This window comes from Ascaphus truei, chromosome 2, assembly GCF_040206685.1.
Source record: "Ascaphus truei isolate aAscTru1 chromosome 2, aAscTru1.hap1, whole genome shotgun sequence".
Taxonomy (NCBI): Eukaryota; Metazoa; Chordata; class Amphibia; order Anura; family Ascaphidae; genus Ascaphus; species Ascaphus truei.
In genome coordinates, this window is record NC_134484.1 from 16,081,671 (window position 1) to 16,099,254 (window position 17,584).

Genomic DNA, 17,584 nt, shown 5'->3' on the forward strand with positions numbered 1-17,584 from the left:
GGAGGAGGTTAGGTGAGAGCGCGCGCTCCTACTGAAACGCGTCCTTTCCCTACCAGGGAAGGGGGTTTAAAAAAGGGGGGGTTGAAGGGGGTCCGTCGCGGGCCGTATGTTGTGCAGCCCTGCTGTATACAGTACTTCTCAATTCACTCTCATTGGTAGTTTCCCTCATTTGTATGTGTAAATACAAATATTTTGTATGTGTGTATCGATTAACAAAACAGAGATTATAATGCATGTCACAATACAGAACGTGACAACAGTAAGATATGCGTTGTGAACATGCCCCCATATATTGCAATAGTGTAAGTCAATGCACAGACATTTCCATCTGTTTCCCAAAGCACATGGAGACAAAGCTGAATCAACCATAGCTTTGTGGTGCTGACTCTGGGACTTGAACTGGGTCTTCCAACAAAGGACAGTACCTCATACACATATCAGCTGCCCACTGGATTTCAATGTGTTCAGCACTAACCATATGTTAATTAGTACATTAATATTACATTTAATTTGATTGTAAGCTCTTCGGGGCAGGGACTCCTTTTCCTAAATGTTTACTTTTATGTCTGAAGCACTTCTTCCCATTATGTGTTATTTCTATTACTTGTTATTTATATGATTATGTTACGTGTGTTACTGCTGTGGAGCGCGATGTACATTAATGGAGTTATATCAATAAACAGTGGTCGACAAATCACCAAAAAATCTACTCGCCGAACAAAAAAATCTACTCGCCACCTAGTACCACACGTGTGCTGCTTGGGCCAATAGGAGCTCGCCACGATGTTAAATCCACTCGCCCGGGGCGTGCAAATGTATAGGTTTGTCGAACACTGTCAATAAAGATATACATATATAAATACATACATACATATATACATACATACATATATACATATATACATATATACATACATACAATTTCTTTCTCTGCATGGTTTTATTTGAAAGTCCAACAGGACTGAAATAAAATGGATTGACAAGGCTTTAAAAACCCACTGCTTCATTGGAACGAGAGGAAACTCGGGGGGTGACGCGTGGAGCTGAAAGACCACCGCTGCGGCAGAACCTCTTACGAAGCAGAGCTGTCAATCACAGCTATACAAGGAGTTAGGGAGGAGGGCGGTGTCTTCCGGAAGCAGAGTGATGATTGACAGCTCTGATTCCAGCAGCCACGGTCTTTCCTGTGCAGGCGCCCAGAGTGAACGAGTGGCCTCCCATGGTGGACAGGCGCAAGAAGGCAACATTGTTCGAGCCCTACTGACTGACAAATGCTTTAATAAATGAATGGTCCAGGCAGAAAATGAATCCTAATGGTAAAGATGCTGGTCTTTGATTTTGTATATCCAAATTTAGGCGACAGAGGTATCTGCCATCAGCTGGAGGTTTTGGGGTAGTCCAAGTGGTCTCAACACCAGTCCTCAAGACCCCCAACAGGTCAGGTTTTTAGGATATCCCAGCTTCAGCACGGGTGACCCAATCAGAGGCTTTGTCCTTTACTGAGCCTCTGATTGAGTCACCTGTGCTGAAGCAGGGATTATCTTGAAAACTCGTCCTCTTGGGGAGGCTTGAGGACTTAAGTTGAGAACCCCTGGAGTAGTCAGAAAGACCTCAGAACCAGAGTTAAGATTGATAGTCACACAACTTTAAATCTTTGCGGCAATTACCTGCTGATGTTGAATAGATACCTCTTTGCCACTAGCTGGTTTATACAAATCAAGAAACACCTGTTAAATTTACCACTTATGGGTGGCTCCTAGCTAGAGGGATCCTACCACAAACTGAAATACTGCACATGGAAACAAGTGAAAGTAACAAATACTGCATAGAGTATAACGAGACAATGACACCCCTGAAAAGGGTATTGTTCTGTATCAGGTTGACCTTGAATGTTCACATCAAGCCATTATCTAGCCCAAAAAGTTACTATTGCCTCTCAATCAACTGCTTATTTTCTTTCAGTGATCTAAAGGTAAACTTCGCTTGTATCCTAAGGCCTGGTTCCCGCAGGCTACTGCATCGCCTGCTGTGGCGGACGCTGCAGGGACGAGAGCCCTCCCCTCAATGGCGCCGGGCCCGCTGCGAGGGGGGGGCGCAGCGCTGTGGCGAGAGTTGCTCCTGCTCTCAATAGAATTGAGAGCAGGACTCGCGACGGAGCGCTAGGCCACGCCCCCCTGCGGTTCAGCCAATGAGGGCGATCCTGCCGGGTGATGTCATGGCCGCGCCCCCATCACTCCCCCCCCCCCCCCCCGGTCTCTCTTCCTGCAGCTCACTGCAGACCGGGGAATCGCCTGCACGCACCACCGTTCTTGCGGGCGCGTGTGCAGCGGAGGTACTGGGGCCTCAGCCTAAGAAATCACACTGTAAACAATTATATAAGCCAAGGCAATGATGTATTTGCTTCAAACGTATTCAATTTGCTAATAATTTTCTTTTTTTTTCTCTTCGCAGAATAGAATCCCCGGGAGATAAGTACAATATCCGTTTCACAAACGCTAGGTGAATAACCTGAATGTTTTATAGAGTATACCTAGTGAAACCCTGTATACGAACACAATATGTGCCAGTTAGCAAATACTGTTTGCCACTTGCCAAGAGGGAAAAATGAGAAGATTCATGCCTTTAAGATAAAGATGCATAGACAGTGTATCCCCTTCTCTGCTAGAGAAAAATCTATAGGAAAGGTACGCATTAACCACGTGTTTGTACGAGGAAAATCTTACTATTAACCCCCTCACTGGCACAATAAGTAACACAGAGCCACGTGCTATATCATATTTATTTTACATCAGATTTTTCTATCTTGTAATGTGAACTAAACAAGTTAATATAACCCATCCATGATCAAAAACACAATGTAATTTGATTCATCCTTGATCTTACACACACTGTAATATGACTCATCCATGATATAACACACAATGTAATGTAGCATGGCTGGCCCAGACTGCCTCTCTACCCCCTGTCACATAAGCCCTAAGTAGCTACAGGCTGTGACAGGGTATCCTAGGGGCATTGACCCCACTCATGAGTGACAGAAGTGGTGGTGACTCAGGGTCTGTGTACAGCCAACCATGGTAAAGACCTTGTGCCCTCTCATTCTGGAGTCACAGAGAGGAAGTGCCAAATTATAGTTGAGTCCTCCTCCACCCCTCCTGGGGAGGGGAGCGTGTGAGAGTTCTCTTCCACCCCTCGTAGGGAGAGGAGATGTGTGCTTCTCCTCCCGGCTGGGAGTGAGACATGGTAAAAGAGAGATCAGAGGCCTCAAGACCACCAGAGAGCCAAGCACAATCCAGATGCCTGGGATCCTCTGTGACCCATCTGCATCCGCTGTGTAACATCTGCAGTGACTGCCAAATAAAGCATCCCTTTTCATATATCCCTGCTGAGTCTACAGTCTATTGGGCAGAGGAGTGAAAGAAGTCTGTTCAAGTGGGGACTGTCTCTGGAAATCCTGGAGCCCACTAGAGCTGGAGGTGCTGACACCCTGAGTTGAACATCAAGATCATCAAAAGCCTGTCCTGTTCCCCACACCATTGTGGACCACTAAGCTCTCCTGGACCCTCACAGGTATGCACGCACCACAAACAGCAGTAACCAGTAGTGACATCTTCCAAAGAGAGGGGGGGGGGAACTGTGTTACAATTGGAGGTGCTGCTGAGGTGGCAGCAACATGGCAGGCTTTAATGGGACTTTAAAGCAGCAGCAGATGCAGCAGAAAGTAAAAGAGGCCAGGACCGGGCCCCTGATGCTCCCCCAGAGACCCCGGGCACCCATTCATGTCAAGGAAGGAGGGAGTCTCTCCCCGAGATGTCACTGGGGAGGGGGCTGCCTAAGCCCTTACCAGAGACTTTGTTGGGGCGCACCCCGAAGGTATTGTACCAGGGAGCGCTGTTACCCTTCATCGTATCAAAACAGGGCCAGGACAACCCTCACCACGCATTGTGAGGAACCCTGGGTACCTGGGCACATAGACTGTGCAAGTTGGAGTGACCACCCGATGGGATGTTACCGGGGAGTGCTGTTACCCTTCTTTAATCACTTGCAAATTGGCCAGGGCCTTCACAGTGTACCATGAGTACCCTTGGGTACCAAGACACATGGACTGTGTTAAAGGGATAGGACCTTTCAGGGTCTGGGGTTACCCGTGCACCATGCACAATGTACTGTGCAAGTTGGGAGCGCACCCAGTGGGAAATTTATCCCGGGAGTATGAACCCTACACCTGTTCTACAAGGGACGGTCCCCTTACAGTGTACAGTGCTGGACCTTGTGCACCTTAATTTCTGGACTGTGCAGCAGTCTACAATGTGAGGAACGGGCCCCTGAGGCATCACCAGGGACTCTGTATACCTATTCTCAAGTGCTGTGCTGTGGACTTTAAAATGACGTCTATGGCATGGACTGTGCTTCTAAAATGGCGGCCACCACGTGTCTGCCTGTTCTACTGCATCCAAAAGGACACTCCCGCCAGAGAGAAACGGGACCGCATGGGATGCTAAGTCAAGTTGCAAGCTTTTGCAAAAATGCAGTTGGAAGCTTTCGGCACCATCCATCCCTGAAAAATATGTCATCAGCCATGTGGGACCTACGGAGAAGAGCCCATCCCTTACCTGCCATCCAAAGAAGAGTTCCGGTCCAGACGCATCCATCCCTACTTCTTCCTGGCTTCAGCTGCGGTCTACCTGAACGAGGCACCGTGCGCGGCCTTGTTTGGTGCACTGCGGGGTGACGAACTTCCGGTTCAGCCGGATGTGACGTCATCGCCGCCGCCGAACTGGAGCCTGCCCAGTGGTCTCGTGAGACTGTCTCTGAGTGCTGACATCATCAAGATGGAGTCCCCGACACCCGTGGAACCACCGCTAGCCCCATCAGCGGTGAGTTCTGGACTACTCCCTGCCGATGCCCCCTGCTATGTGGCCCAATGCAAGGGAAGGTGTCACCCCATCCCTGATGCCTCCCCAAAACCGGTAAGCCCACAATACATGGACAGGTCATGGACAGTGCTAAGCCCCAGTCATCGGCCCTGTCCACTCCTGTCCATGCCCAGGTCACTACCCTTGACCCTACCACCTCCACATTTGTACTATCCAGGTTTACCAAGTGATAATGTGTATTTTGGGAGGGGGGATAGTAACTCATATGATTCTTTAAGCAAGTGTGTCTTATGTTGGGTCTTAAAGGTGGATAGAGATGGTGCTAGTTGGGTATTGAGGGGAAAGGCATTCCAGAGGTGTGGGTTAGTCAGTGAGAAAGGTTTAAGGCAGGAGAGGGCTTTAGATACAAAGGGGTAGAGAGAAGACATCCATGAGGAGAACACAAGAGTCGGGGTGGTGCATAGCAAGAAATTAGGGATGAGATGTAAAAAGGGGCAGAAGAGTGTAAAGCTTTAAAAGTGAGGAGGAGAATTGAGTGTCAGATGCGGAAGCCATGAGAGTTATTTCAGCAGGGGAGACGCTGAGACAGATTTAGTAAAGAGTAGAGTTATTCTGGCAGCAGCGTTTAGGATAGATTGTAGGGGAGACAGGTGAGAGGCAGGAAGGCTGGACAGCAGGAGGTTACAGTAATCAAGACGGGAGAGAATGAGGGCCTGAGTCAGAGTTTTAACAGTCAAGTAACAGAGGAAAAGGCGTATCTTGGTAATATTGCGGAGGAAAAAGCAACAGGTTTTAGATACGTTTTGAATGTGAGGGGAAAATGTGAGAGAGGAGTCGAGTGTGACCCTCTAGGCAGCGTGCTTGGGTTATGGGGTGAATGATGGTACTAGCTGTGTAAAAAGGTTTATGTCTCTGGGATCTTCCAGGTCTTTCAGGAATCTTCCAGGTCACTATCTCAGCAGTATAATACCTCTGGAGTATCTTCCCAGGTGTGCTCCAGACCAAATAGTCCCAGGCCTGAACTTTTGTCCGGGGAACCCCTTAAGTGGTGGGACCCTATGTTCCATGGCTATGTCACCTGCATAGATAGAACCAGTTTCCCGTGGGATGCTATGCCCCTAAGGTATATCCAGTGTGAGTGAAGGATTTCCAGGGACAGGTAATCAAAATGCCTGATCCCAACTATTACAATTAGTGACCCCATATTTTTCATGTTGGATAAAGTAGTATATAATGGCTGTAATCATTGGATGAATTGGGTCTTGCTGTCTGCAATTGTATTCTGGTTATGTTGTACCATCATATGTGTAAGCTATTATTATATTGTAGGCTCCAGAGTGATGGATGGTGCATTAAATTCGTTCTAGTGAGGACATGGAATTTCCACACAGGGGAGAGTATAGCATGGCTGGCCCAGACTACCTTTCTATCCCCTGTAACATAAGCCCTTAGTAGCTACAGCCTGTAACAGGCTATCCTAGGGGCATTGACCCCACTCATGAGTGACAGAAGTTGTGGTGACTCAGGGTCTGTGTACAGGCAATCATGATACAGACCTTGTGCTCTACCCTTCTGGAGTCTCACAGAGGAAGTGCCAAATTATAGTTGAGTCCTCCTCCACCCCTCCTGGGGAAAGGAGCGTGTGAGTGTTCTCTTCCACCCCTCCTAGGGAGAGGAGGTGTGTGCTGCTTCTCCCGGCTGGGTGTGAGACATGCCAGTCAGTCCCTCATGGGCTGACTGGTAAAAGAGAGATCAGAGGCCTCAAAACTACCAGAGAGCCAAGCACCATCCAGAGGCCTTGGATCCTCTGTGACCTATCTGCATCCGCTGTGTAACATCTGCAGTGACTGCCAAATAAAGCATCCCTTTTCATATATCCCTGCCTGAGTCTACCGTCTATTGGGCAGGGGAGTGAAATAAGTCTGTTCTAGTGGGGACAGTCCCTAGAAATCGTGGAGCCCACTGGTCCTAGAGGCGCTGACACCCTGAGTTGAACATCAAGATCGTCAAAAGCCTGTCCTGTTCCCCACATCATCGCAGACCACTCAGCTCTCCTGGACCCTCAAAGGTATGCACGCACCACAAACAGCAGTAACCAGTAGCAACATCTTCCAGAGAAGGTGGGAAACTGTGTTACAGTAATATAACCCATCTATGATCTAACCCACAATATAATATCAACCATCTATCATCTAACACACACTGTAATATGACCCATCCATGATCTAACACACACTCTAATATGACCCATCCATGATCTAACACACAATGTAATATAACCAATCCATGATCTAACACACACTGTAATATGACCCATCCATGATCTAACAAACAATGTAATATGACCAATCCATGATCTAACACACACAGTATAATATAACCAATCCATGATCTAACACACACAGTAATATGGCCCATCCATGATCTAACACACACTGTAATGGAACCCCCTGTGTCTGCTTTCAGCACAGGACATGGCCCTTTTAAGAATTACATTCCACTGGACCATGTGACTGTTCTTAGCCAGTGGAATGACAGTTGGTGACAGTTGGAAAGGGAGCTGAGGGAGTGAGGGTGTGCAAGCCCATCCTGCACAGAGATTCCATGCAGGACCGTGAAGAGAGAGGGAACTGCAGAGAGAGAGAGAGAGTTGCCCACTGGACCAGTGCAGGAAGCAGGGCCCAGCAGAGCAGGACCTGACAGTGCAGAGGGAAACAGGCAGACAGAGGCTACTACAGAGAGAGATTAGGGAGCCCTGCTGTGCAGGAATTACACCAGGTTGGAGTAGGTGAGCTAACTCACAAAGGATATAAACTGCAGTTATATTGCCATCACAGTTTAATCTTTGTGAAGCACCAGGCCTGCAACACACACACAGTTTATGAGCTCCAACGATTGTGCTAGCACATCAGGATCTACAGGCCTGTACCCCATGATTGGGAGGCCGGACAGAGATAAAAGTGATTATTTGTTTGTGCAGCGTTCGCACTGTTTGTATAGTTTGTTTAAGTATAAAAGTGTATGGAGCGATTCTGAGATTAAGAGTCCCCGTTCTGATTCATATGAGATATGTAACACCACAAATTATAGCTATATGAGTATATAAAGCTTGTTATAATTCATTACCACTGTGTTGTGTCTAGTCACTACAGTCTCACACAACATGTACCACACACAATAGGAATTAAACAGTAACCCATAGGACTCAGGCTCCCACCTCAATGATGGGCCATATAATCTGAGGTAAATTAAAGAGGGGTTACAGTAATATAACCCATCCATGATCTAACACACAATGCAAAATGACCTATCCATGAACTAACAAAATTTAGAAGTGTGATGATCTATTCTACTTTTAAATTGTTTAACACCTTCGCTCCTGGAAGCCAGAGCAACCCAACAATGGCTTGCTGTCTCTTCCAGTGCTGAAGGAGTTAATGGGAAAGATAAATGGCTTTGCCTATTACATTTCCATTGAATGTAGGATAAATAGGAAAGATACACTCAATTACATCCCCAAATTACAAATGCAGAACATAAATTGCTTATCTTGATTCAGCTACATTTTTATGCTACTCCTTTAATTCCTACTGTAGCTGCATTCAATCGTTCCATCAACTGTCCTTCACTGAAACCCACATTTAATGTTAAGGGTTGATATATGTCCAACGAGATGTGTAAGAAAGAGATGTGTTCTTCATGCTATTACCACAGGAAACTGGCAGTGTGCAAGATTTATATGTAGTGAGAATACATAGGAAGCATAAACCAACGTCGAGGCTCATATTGTGGAATTATGGATTTATGGCATTCTTTTTATGTGGAGGGGGTTAGCAGCGCTGCAGGGCAGGTTAATCCAATCTCCTTTTCTAGTTCTCATTTCTCAATAGGAGAAATTGGTTACATATTCCCTGATGTTTTCAGGAGAAAAAAAAGTAAATAAAAACAAAACTGAATCAACAGATACTGCAAACCAATATTTGTTTTTCATTCCCACAGTACGTCCTGAGTAGACATGGCATAACAAACTAATATAATCTATCTATTAATATGCATAGATGGCATCTATGTATTTATATATATATTCTGCAAATAAAAAAAATGTATATGGTTCATAAAATAAAATCCATGCTGGACCTGCGATACGATTCATCATTTTCATATTGTCCATACAAAAGGGTCATGGCACCAATGTTTTGGGGATAGATCTTACATTATTAAAACTTAAATTGCCTTCACCTGATACTGTGGATCATCTGTCTACAGTAATTAAAATCTATTTTTATTATTGATTTGTATGTATATATTTATTTACATAACACCCACAGTGTACTCAGCACTTTACAGAGAGACAATACAGTACGGGAAATTATAATACAACAAGTCAGACAATAGGAAAGGAAATCCCTGCCCCAGAGATCTTACAATATAAGTGGTATGTTGGGAGACTTACTGAGACAGCAGGTGAAGGAACAAGTGCAGTAGATGGCAGTGCTTGGCCACAATAGGTGGTTGGAGTGACTGAGTGTGAGATAGTACCCATGAGACCAGGCTATTGAAATGTTTCATTTATAAGGTGAGTTTTAAGGTCTGTCTTAAAGGTGGGTAGAGAAGGTGCTTGACGTACACCGAGTGTGAGGGAGTTACACGTATAAGGGGCAGTGAAGGGAAAAAGGTTTAAGAGCAGTAGAGGTGATAGGGGTGGAGAGGAGACAGTTATGGGAAGAGTGCAGAAGACGAGCAAGGGCATAACAAGAGATCAACGCTGTTATGTAGGAAAGAGCAAATTTGGAGATATTGACTATTTTTATCACTTCAGTAATGCCACATGAAATTCAGCCCATAGCTCACTGGTTGCTCTAGAACTAACAAACACAGCAAGCTCACCCCTCCCCACTTTTTTAAGTAGGAATTTTTTTTCTTTTCATTTTGCTGTATGGACAGACCCATTGCGGTAATTCTCCCTCCTACAGAGGTAAAAGAGAAGTTTCACAGTTCTGACAATATGAGAGTTCTGAATAGATTCAGGTTGTGTATGAGATTTAAAATCTCAAGAGTCTTCTTTACATTTATGAAGAACAGATATGTGATTCACAATAATCTCTTTTTGAAAAAGTATCTAGACTTTCTTGGGAGCAATACAACTATTATAAATATTTCCTTGTGTGGTGTACATGTTACATAGTTGTATGTATGTATGTATGTATGTATGTATGTATGTATGTATGTATGTATTAATAATCTTTATTTATATAGCGCCATTAATGTACTGTATATAGTGCTTCACAGCAGTAATACAAGTGACAATCATATAAATAACAAATAATGCAAATAACACAACGGGAAGAAGTGCTTAAGACATAAAAGTGACATTTAGGAAAATGAGTCCCTGTCCCGAAGAGCTTACACTCTAATTGCATACTGTATTTAGTTAGATAGTACATGAGGTTTAAAAAAGACATATGTCCATCAAGTTAAACCTATGCTAAATTTAGATGACAGATGCTTATGATACAGTTGTATTTACAGTATTTTTATCCAAGGGAAGGCAAACACAAAAAAAACAATGAAACATCATCCAATGCTGTCTCATAAAAGGACAATTTAATTCCTTCCTGACTCCAACTGTTTCATACGCTCATAATATATATTTTCTTTAACTGTGCATGCAATGTCTTGTATATAAATGTATACCTTGTTCATTTATGTAACTGTATTTGTAACCATGTATTATTTGTTTTACTCTGTGCCCAGGACATACTTGAAAACGAGAGGTAACTCTCAATGTATTACTTCCTGGTAAAATATTTTATAAATAAATAAATAAATAATGGTAACCAAATTACTCCCTGGATCAAAACCCTTCCAATGTATACTTATTTGGTATATCCCTGTATACATTTCCTTTCTAAAATGATGTTGAACCTTTTCTTGAAGATATCTACTGTATTTTATCTGCCATCACAGTCACCATGGATAATGAATTTCACACTGTAACTGCCCTTACTGTAAAGAACCATTTCCTTTGTTGCTGGTGAAATCTCCTTTCCTCCAACCTAAAGGGATGCTCCTGAGTCCTTATTACTTCCCTTGGGATGAATAGTTCTTTTGAAAGCTCCTTGTATTGTCCCCTAATAGATTTGTACATAGTTATCATATCCCCTCTTAGACGCCTCTTTTCTAATGTAAACAAATCTAATTTAACTAGCCTCTCCTCATAAGTTAGATTGTCCACCCCCTTTATTAATTTTGTCGTTCTTCTCTGCACTTATGTGATTAAAAATAGATTGTCACTAAGGACCACCATAATGCATTCGTACTTAGGTAATAGACAAAGTAATGTATGCCAATGAAAGGTAGAATAACATCTGAAATTAGGAATTACGCTCCTTGTATTAAATATTGATATGATATATGCCATAAAAACCCTCTTTCATAGATCTATATCACGGTACGGGTGAGAAAATAACAGTGGTATCCATGGTCACTAACTACTATGACTAACAATCGAATTGAAGAGGTGCATAGATTTAGATTAAGAGGGTTCAGTGCTTAATGTGTAATATGTATTTACATACTCGGAATATAGTCCCCTTTCAAATGCAATGGTGCAGGAGTCAGCATCACCCCTTTGTGTTGCCCAGGCCACATTGCGTAATACGTTAGTATATGCACATGTATAATTATGTTGTATACTTCACACACAAGTATACTCATCAACCTACATGTAACCCCTTCCCTTCTGCACTAATGAATTAAACACATGGCAGATAACATTCTCTGCAGTATTTTGCAATTGTACACTCTAGCTGTTCTACATATTCAGCTTTTTATTCTTTGCATGGCACACACAATCGTACACGCTGTACGTACTGTAAGTAAACAATGTCGTAGCTAAGAAAGGAATGGTGGCATTGTGCACATGGAGATAAATAAGGAGCGTTGTAATGGGGACGGATGATACATGATTGCACAGCTCACACACATCTCAGTTCCTAAACATGCTGCACTCCACATTAACCCATTCCCAGGACACACTTGAAAACGAGAGGTAACTCTCAATGTATTACTTCCTGGTAAAACATTTTATAAATAAATAAATTCCCTGGGAGCCTGTAACACTGCGTGTCTGAGCCTTCTGGCAGCGAAAGGGTTAAGCCAGTGAAGTTTTCACAGAGCATAAAAAATATGATGACAGCATGCGGCAGAATATTATGAACACGATGTTTACTTGCTGAGGACTCTTCATGCTGTGTTTACTCAGAGAAGCTTTACATGTGTTTGCCTTCATCTGCAGTGTAGGTAGTGCAGTTGTAAAGAGTAGATCTTGGTTATTTTACCTATTTACACTAGACTGAGCAGTGTCTATCTGGCGCCCTCTCTCTTTCACTTGAGGTTACTTCAAGCTGTATCTGTTTGAAATGTTGACTGGTCTGTGGGGAAAAGAACTATGACCACTGTTCAGTACATAAAAAAAATGTTGACTGTTATATTAGCAACAAGTGGCTAGTTATAGACATATTTTATTCATAGAGATGCTACTGTGGGAACGCAGATTTTACATGTCGACTCTAATCTCCCATTAGATTTGAGGGGGATCACTTAATGAGGAATTTCATCTCAGCAAGTCAAACTTTTATCAGGGAAAAAGAAAAAGAACATGATAGATTTGAAGATGAGTGTTAGGAATAAATAGAGAGAGATTGTCAGTTCTATGTACACTTAGGAGGAATGAATGCCTGAAGTGAACAATGGTAGTGAGGGTAATACTGTGGGTCAATATCATACCTTGTTGATCATCTAGATAACTGCTTTTACATACTAAAAAGAGTTGGGTTCATTTTTGTATCCTGTACTGTAGTCTGGATAAAAGTATAAGGGGGACTTCTATACAGTAACAAAATATACATGAACAAGATGTACAGCTTATGCTACAAACTGCTCTGAATCACCTTACATAAAGAATGACATATATATATTTTGGAAAATATAGAAGTTACCACTTGGTTCCATCTTATTACCAGAGGTAGGTGTAACAGCCCTGCTTTCCATCTCCAGCCCAACAGGTCTTTACTAAGAGCACATGCAAAAAAACTATGTAAACTCTTAGGAGTGGGGTCTACAGAGCAGAACTAGAGGAGTCTGCCCTTAGTCATCAGGAGCACTATGGTAAACTTGAGAAAATGTCATTAGCAGTGTTCATCGATTTCTCTTTTATATATGGGACTGAAATTCCAGCCATACCCACCAAACGCAGCTCTTTCCCTGCTCTCTGATAAGGAGAGTCGCTCAGTGGAAGACAGTCTCACTCTCTGCATCATGCATACTCCTTGCAGATGTCAAAGCAGTATCAACTATTGGGCTTTACATTTCCATGCAATATGTAATCCAGAAATGGTCAGATCATACTCTTTGGGGACAATAAAACTAGAGTCATGCAAATATGTGCTTTATTTATACAAACCTGCCGTGTGCCACCGTATGTCCCTTGTGCAATTAATATATCGCCCCTTCTGCAAAAAAAAATGTGACATCCTTCAGCTTTTGCTGGTAACACTCATTTACTTCCTTGAATCAGAACCCTGTGTTCTGAAAATGCTGAAAGTGGCAACTCTTGTGGTTTTATATATATGCATTAAAATGCAGAAGACTTAAAATCACATAAGAATAGCTGTCATTAAGAGTCGCATTCTTCACCATCAATGTCAATATGAAGCCAGTAGCATTGCATATCAGACAGTGCTTCCATGCACGTCCATCAAAGACATGTTTGAAAAAGAATTGAAAGCATATTTTCAGTCCTCTCACTAAAGAGCATTTATTTGTTCCAAAATGCCTTCAATCATCTGATTACTTGTTTAAAACTACTATACAGTAAGTGGCAATCTTACCATAGGAATATACAGCATTGGACCGGGTAGCCATTAAATGCATGTAATTGCACTGACACAATGATCTTTTGCAAGGGCACTATTTATGAAAAAACTGAACAAACAAAAGAGAATTTTAACGTTTCGATGTACTGGGACCTTTTCCAAGATGGGAAGACTTTTGTTTAATGTTTTTGGCATAAGATGTTGAATTCTCCTATCCACATTTATATTCGGTATCCATTGTAGGTTGTACTGTATCAATGTCTTGTCTACACCCAGTGACTGAATAATTGAGGTGGTTTAAATGCATGTTGATCCCTAAATGACTAGATGAAAAGACCAGGGGTGCTGAACTCCTGTACTCAAGCTTCCAAACAGGTCAGGTTTTCAGGATATTCCAGCTTCAGCACAGGTGGCTAAATCAGTCCCTGCTTCAGCACAGGTGGTTCAATCACATGCTCAGTCAAAGACTAAAACCTGTGATTTAGCCACCTGTGTTGAAGCAGGGACTAATTGAGCTACCTGTGCTGAAACAGGGATATCCTGAAAACCTGATCTGTTTGGGGGTGGGGGGAGCGGGCTTGAGGACTGGATTTTACCACCCCTACCCTACACTGTGATGGTTTATTAGAAAATGTAATCAGATATGTGCCTGGCCAGAATTTTATGCACTCTGCATTATACACAGCTTTCACATTTGATTTTTCAACCAGCTTAAGGTTAGTAATTTTCAGGACATTGGAGCCCCACCAGTTCCAAGGACCTGTGGTTTTCTCTGCTAGTGTCAACTACCACTTGAACTCAATTTGATTTCCAACCCAAAATGATTTCATTGATCTTCCTCCTTATTGCTGTACTTTAACTGTCATCTTTAGCAATAAACACCAATTTGGTTCTAAAGTATTGCTGTTCAGATTTAACCCCTGAGTAGATTGCCAGAGCATCAGCCCTAACAGGCACAGTGAGCTGAATCTCACGCAGGCACAAATATGTGCAATTATACTTATAAATGAAGAGCTGTGGAAATTCCTCCTTCCTGAACTTAAAAAAAGATCAGAGTTTCCCAGTTTATTTCTAAAACGCATTAGCATGTTCTTTGCATAAGAAGGTGCAATCACACCAAGTGACTCAGATGGGAAATTCTCACTCTCACTCAGGCATCACCATCTAACTTGTGTATTTGCCCTTAAAGTAAACTCATTCATATCCTCTGAATGTGGGGGGTTCTTGGTTAAAAAAAAATGTACAGATCCTATCCTAAGATGTCCCTGGACTCCAGATGACCAGAGACCAGGCTCAGAAGGTCCTGGCTTTGCAGCTGTCATTCTCTACAAAGCACTATGCGATTTCACATTGGGGAGATCAATTGGAATGGGATACACTGTAGACTGACACTATTGTCTATGCATGGTAGAATGTACAGATTCCCTCAGGGGGATACCACCTGCCTGCAACAGACTGAGGACATGCTCAACAAGTCTTCGTATATCTTAATGTGCATACAGCTTTACCTTCAGAATATCTACACTATTAGGACTGGAAATACTATGTAAAAGAAGGAATGGCAGGTGGTCACTTATCTTCTACAGTAGGAATCTGAAGAAGCCCGCAATGCTTTACAGCCTACACATACTGAGCCTTTAGTGGTTTCACCATTTGATATTGATAATCTTGTATAAAACAAGGTTTGATGTATTCTGCACAAATCCCCTCAACTACAGCACAGATTTGGGGAGTCGAAATCGTGTCATTGTCCAAACATTTGTCTCTGGCGATGAAGGTGGCTTAGATATGACACTAAAGTCATTTCTATTCTCTTCTGTCCCGCCCATAGCATTTACATTTTAATAACTAAATTACAAAGTCTGGCTTTGAAACCTTAATCAGATAGGCTTATGATTGGAAAATATTTTAGACAGAGGGAGAGAAGATGCAGGCAAATGTGCCATTAACTCCTACATACATGCCCACCACTGTGATTCAGAGAAGGTTACCTAGTAATTACCCACACTGATGAATCTTCCATATGTGAAAAGCCATGGCTGTTATAGTGGGTTGCAAAGGGTATATACACCAATACATTTCATAGCCAAATCCTATGGTGTAGTGAGTAGCTACAGTAAAGTGCAGGACGCCAATAACATTTAAAGTATGTGCCTAAGTGAAGATATTGTTGGAGTTACAGAAGGTCTTCTATAGCATGTTTTTAACGTCACGTTTATTGATGTCAAATATTTTACCTAGTACGCTGTGGAACTACTTAAATTGCATGAGTGCTCATGATCTGAGGGGCTATTCTGAATTCTTAAGATATCACATGGCAGTAGGGCACTAACATAGAGATGGGTAAACCAAATGCAGAATATTACTACCCGGTGGGTCCACTTTAATATTACGATTGCTCAAACAATGCAGGGCAATTTTGAATGAATAGAATGCCACATGTGGTGGGTATTGCACCAAGGCATGGGAGAAGTTAGCTGGTATCAAATTATCAACCCATTAGTCAACATATCATATACCCCTTGGGGTGCAGTTTTGCTAATAATCGAACTCCTGCAGTGGCATAACAGTCAGACAGTACATTTCTGAACCGTTGAATAGGTGTTGATAACACCAAGCACACGAAGGTCTTACACTATACTATTTCTTATGTTTCTAATACACCTCCCAGCATTTGCTTGCTGCACTGTATATTAAAACAAAGGATTATTTAGTATTATAGAAGTGGTTCATTCATGACCCTGTGTTATCTATTTTTTTCCCCCTTAAAAAAATGAATAGATGATTTTTTATTTTATACCCAGCTGTGTTGGAGCACATTAACTCAGCGTTACCCACTATTCTTCCTGGATACGGTTTGGGATATGTAAAAGTTTAAATCAATACAATAATGTATATTTGTTCTTAATTCACAAGGAGAGATAATTGTGATGAGATTGGGAACTGCAGAAAATATCCCCCTCACCCCCCAGCACATATCTAATAAACAAAAACAAAAAAAGACCTTTGCATAGGTTTCTTGACTTGAATAATGCAGATGAATGTCAAAATCTAAGTTTTCACAGTTATACATGTCTAAGTGTTAAAAAATAAAATAGCTTACCTTAGCTTAAACTCTTTTCCACATCAGATCGTCTCTCCCTTGGTTAAAATAAATTCCAGATATTAAAGCGCAGCCCTCTACCACCACAAATGATGAAATGTGCAAAGTCCAGAAGAAAAGACAACTGCTACCTTTCCCTTAACTTCAACAGAATATCTACACTAGGTATTAAGGAGAACCTTTGGTAAACGAAGCAAGCAGATAAAATCAGCCCTAGGAGAAATCCCTTAGAAAACGCAGTTAAAAGCCAAGATATGATTACATCCAATGAGACAATCAAGTCTTCAGAAATATTCAATGTAGCTTCCCCATCACAGAAGAAAATTGGCTTCCCAGAGAGATGTTTGCTTAAGATCCACTGGTATGCATTTGCTGCCTCTCTTCTTTTTTTATATTTGCTACTCTGTGAAACTGGATCCAGTCTTTGTAGCCAGGGGCTGCATTAAGAATTACATCAGGCTTTTATAAGCTTTCCAGATCACACATTGGAGTGAGAGAGAGAGAGAGAGAGAGAGTGGGGGAGAGAGTGAGAGAGAGAGAAAAAAAAAAGAGAGAGGAGGGTGGGAGGGGGAGCGAGAGAGACGCAAGGATAAAATGCACACACTCAAGCCACACACAGAGGAGGGGAGCTAAACTCAGCTTTGTCAAACATGCAAGATATGTAACGCCTTTACTTTAACTGCTTCTATTGCATCTAACATGCTCTGGGCTGGGGGGGGCTGGAGGCA

General features: G+C 42.4%; 1 protein-coding gene across 8 annotated transcripts in view; it reads right to left on the reverse strand.

The window, feature by feature from the left end:
- The window catches only part of ADGRB1 (adhesion G protein-coupled receptor B1), a 553,612-nt gene extending 536,262 nt beyond the window's left edge, over nt 1–17,350 (reverse strand). For 5 of the 8 annotated variants that reach the window (XM_075581573.1, XM_075581570.1, XM_075581571.1 and 2 more), the window contains exon 1: nt 16,857–17,345. The gene's annotated coding sequence lies outside the window, so the exon portion shown is untranslated. Of the gene's footprint in view, nt 1–16,856 lie in introns of all 8 variants that reach the window. The other 3 variants (XM_075581569.1, XM_075581558.1, XM_075581572.1) reach the window with 1 other exon arrangement.
- Between the last annotated feature and the right edge of the window lie 234 nt (nt 17,351–17,584).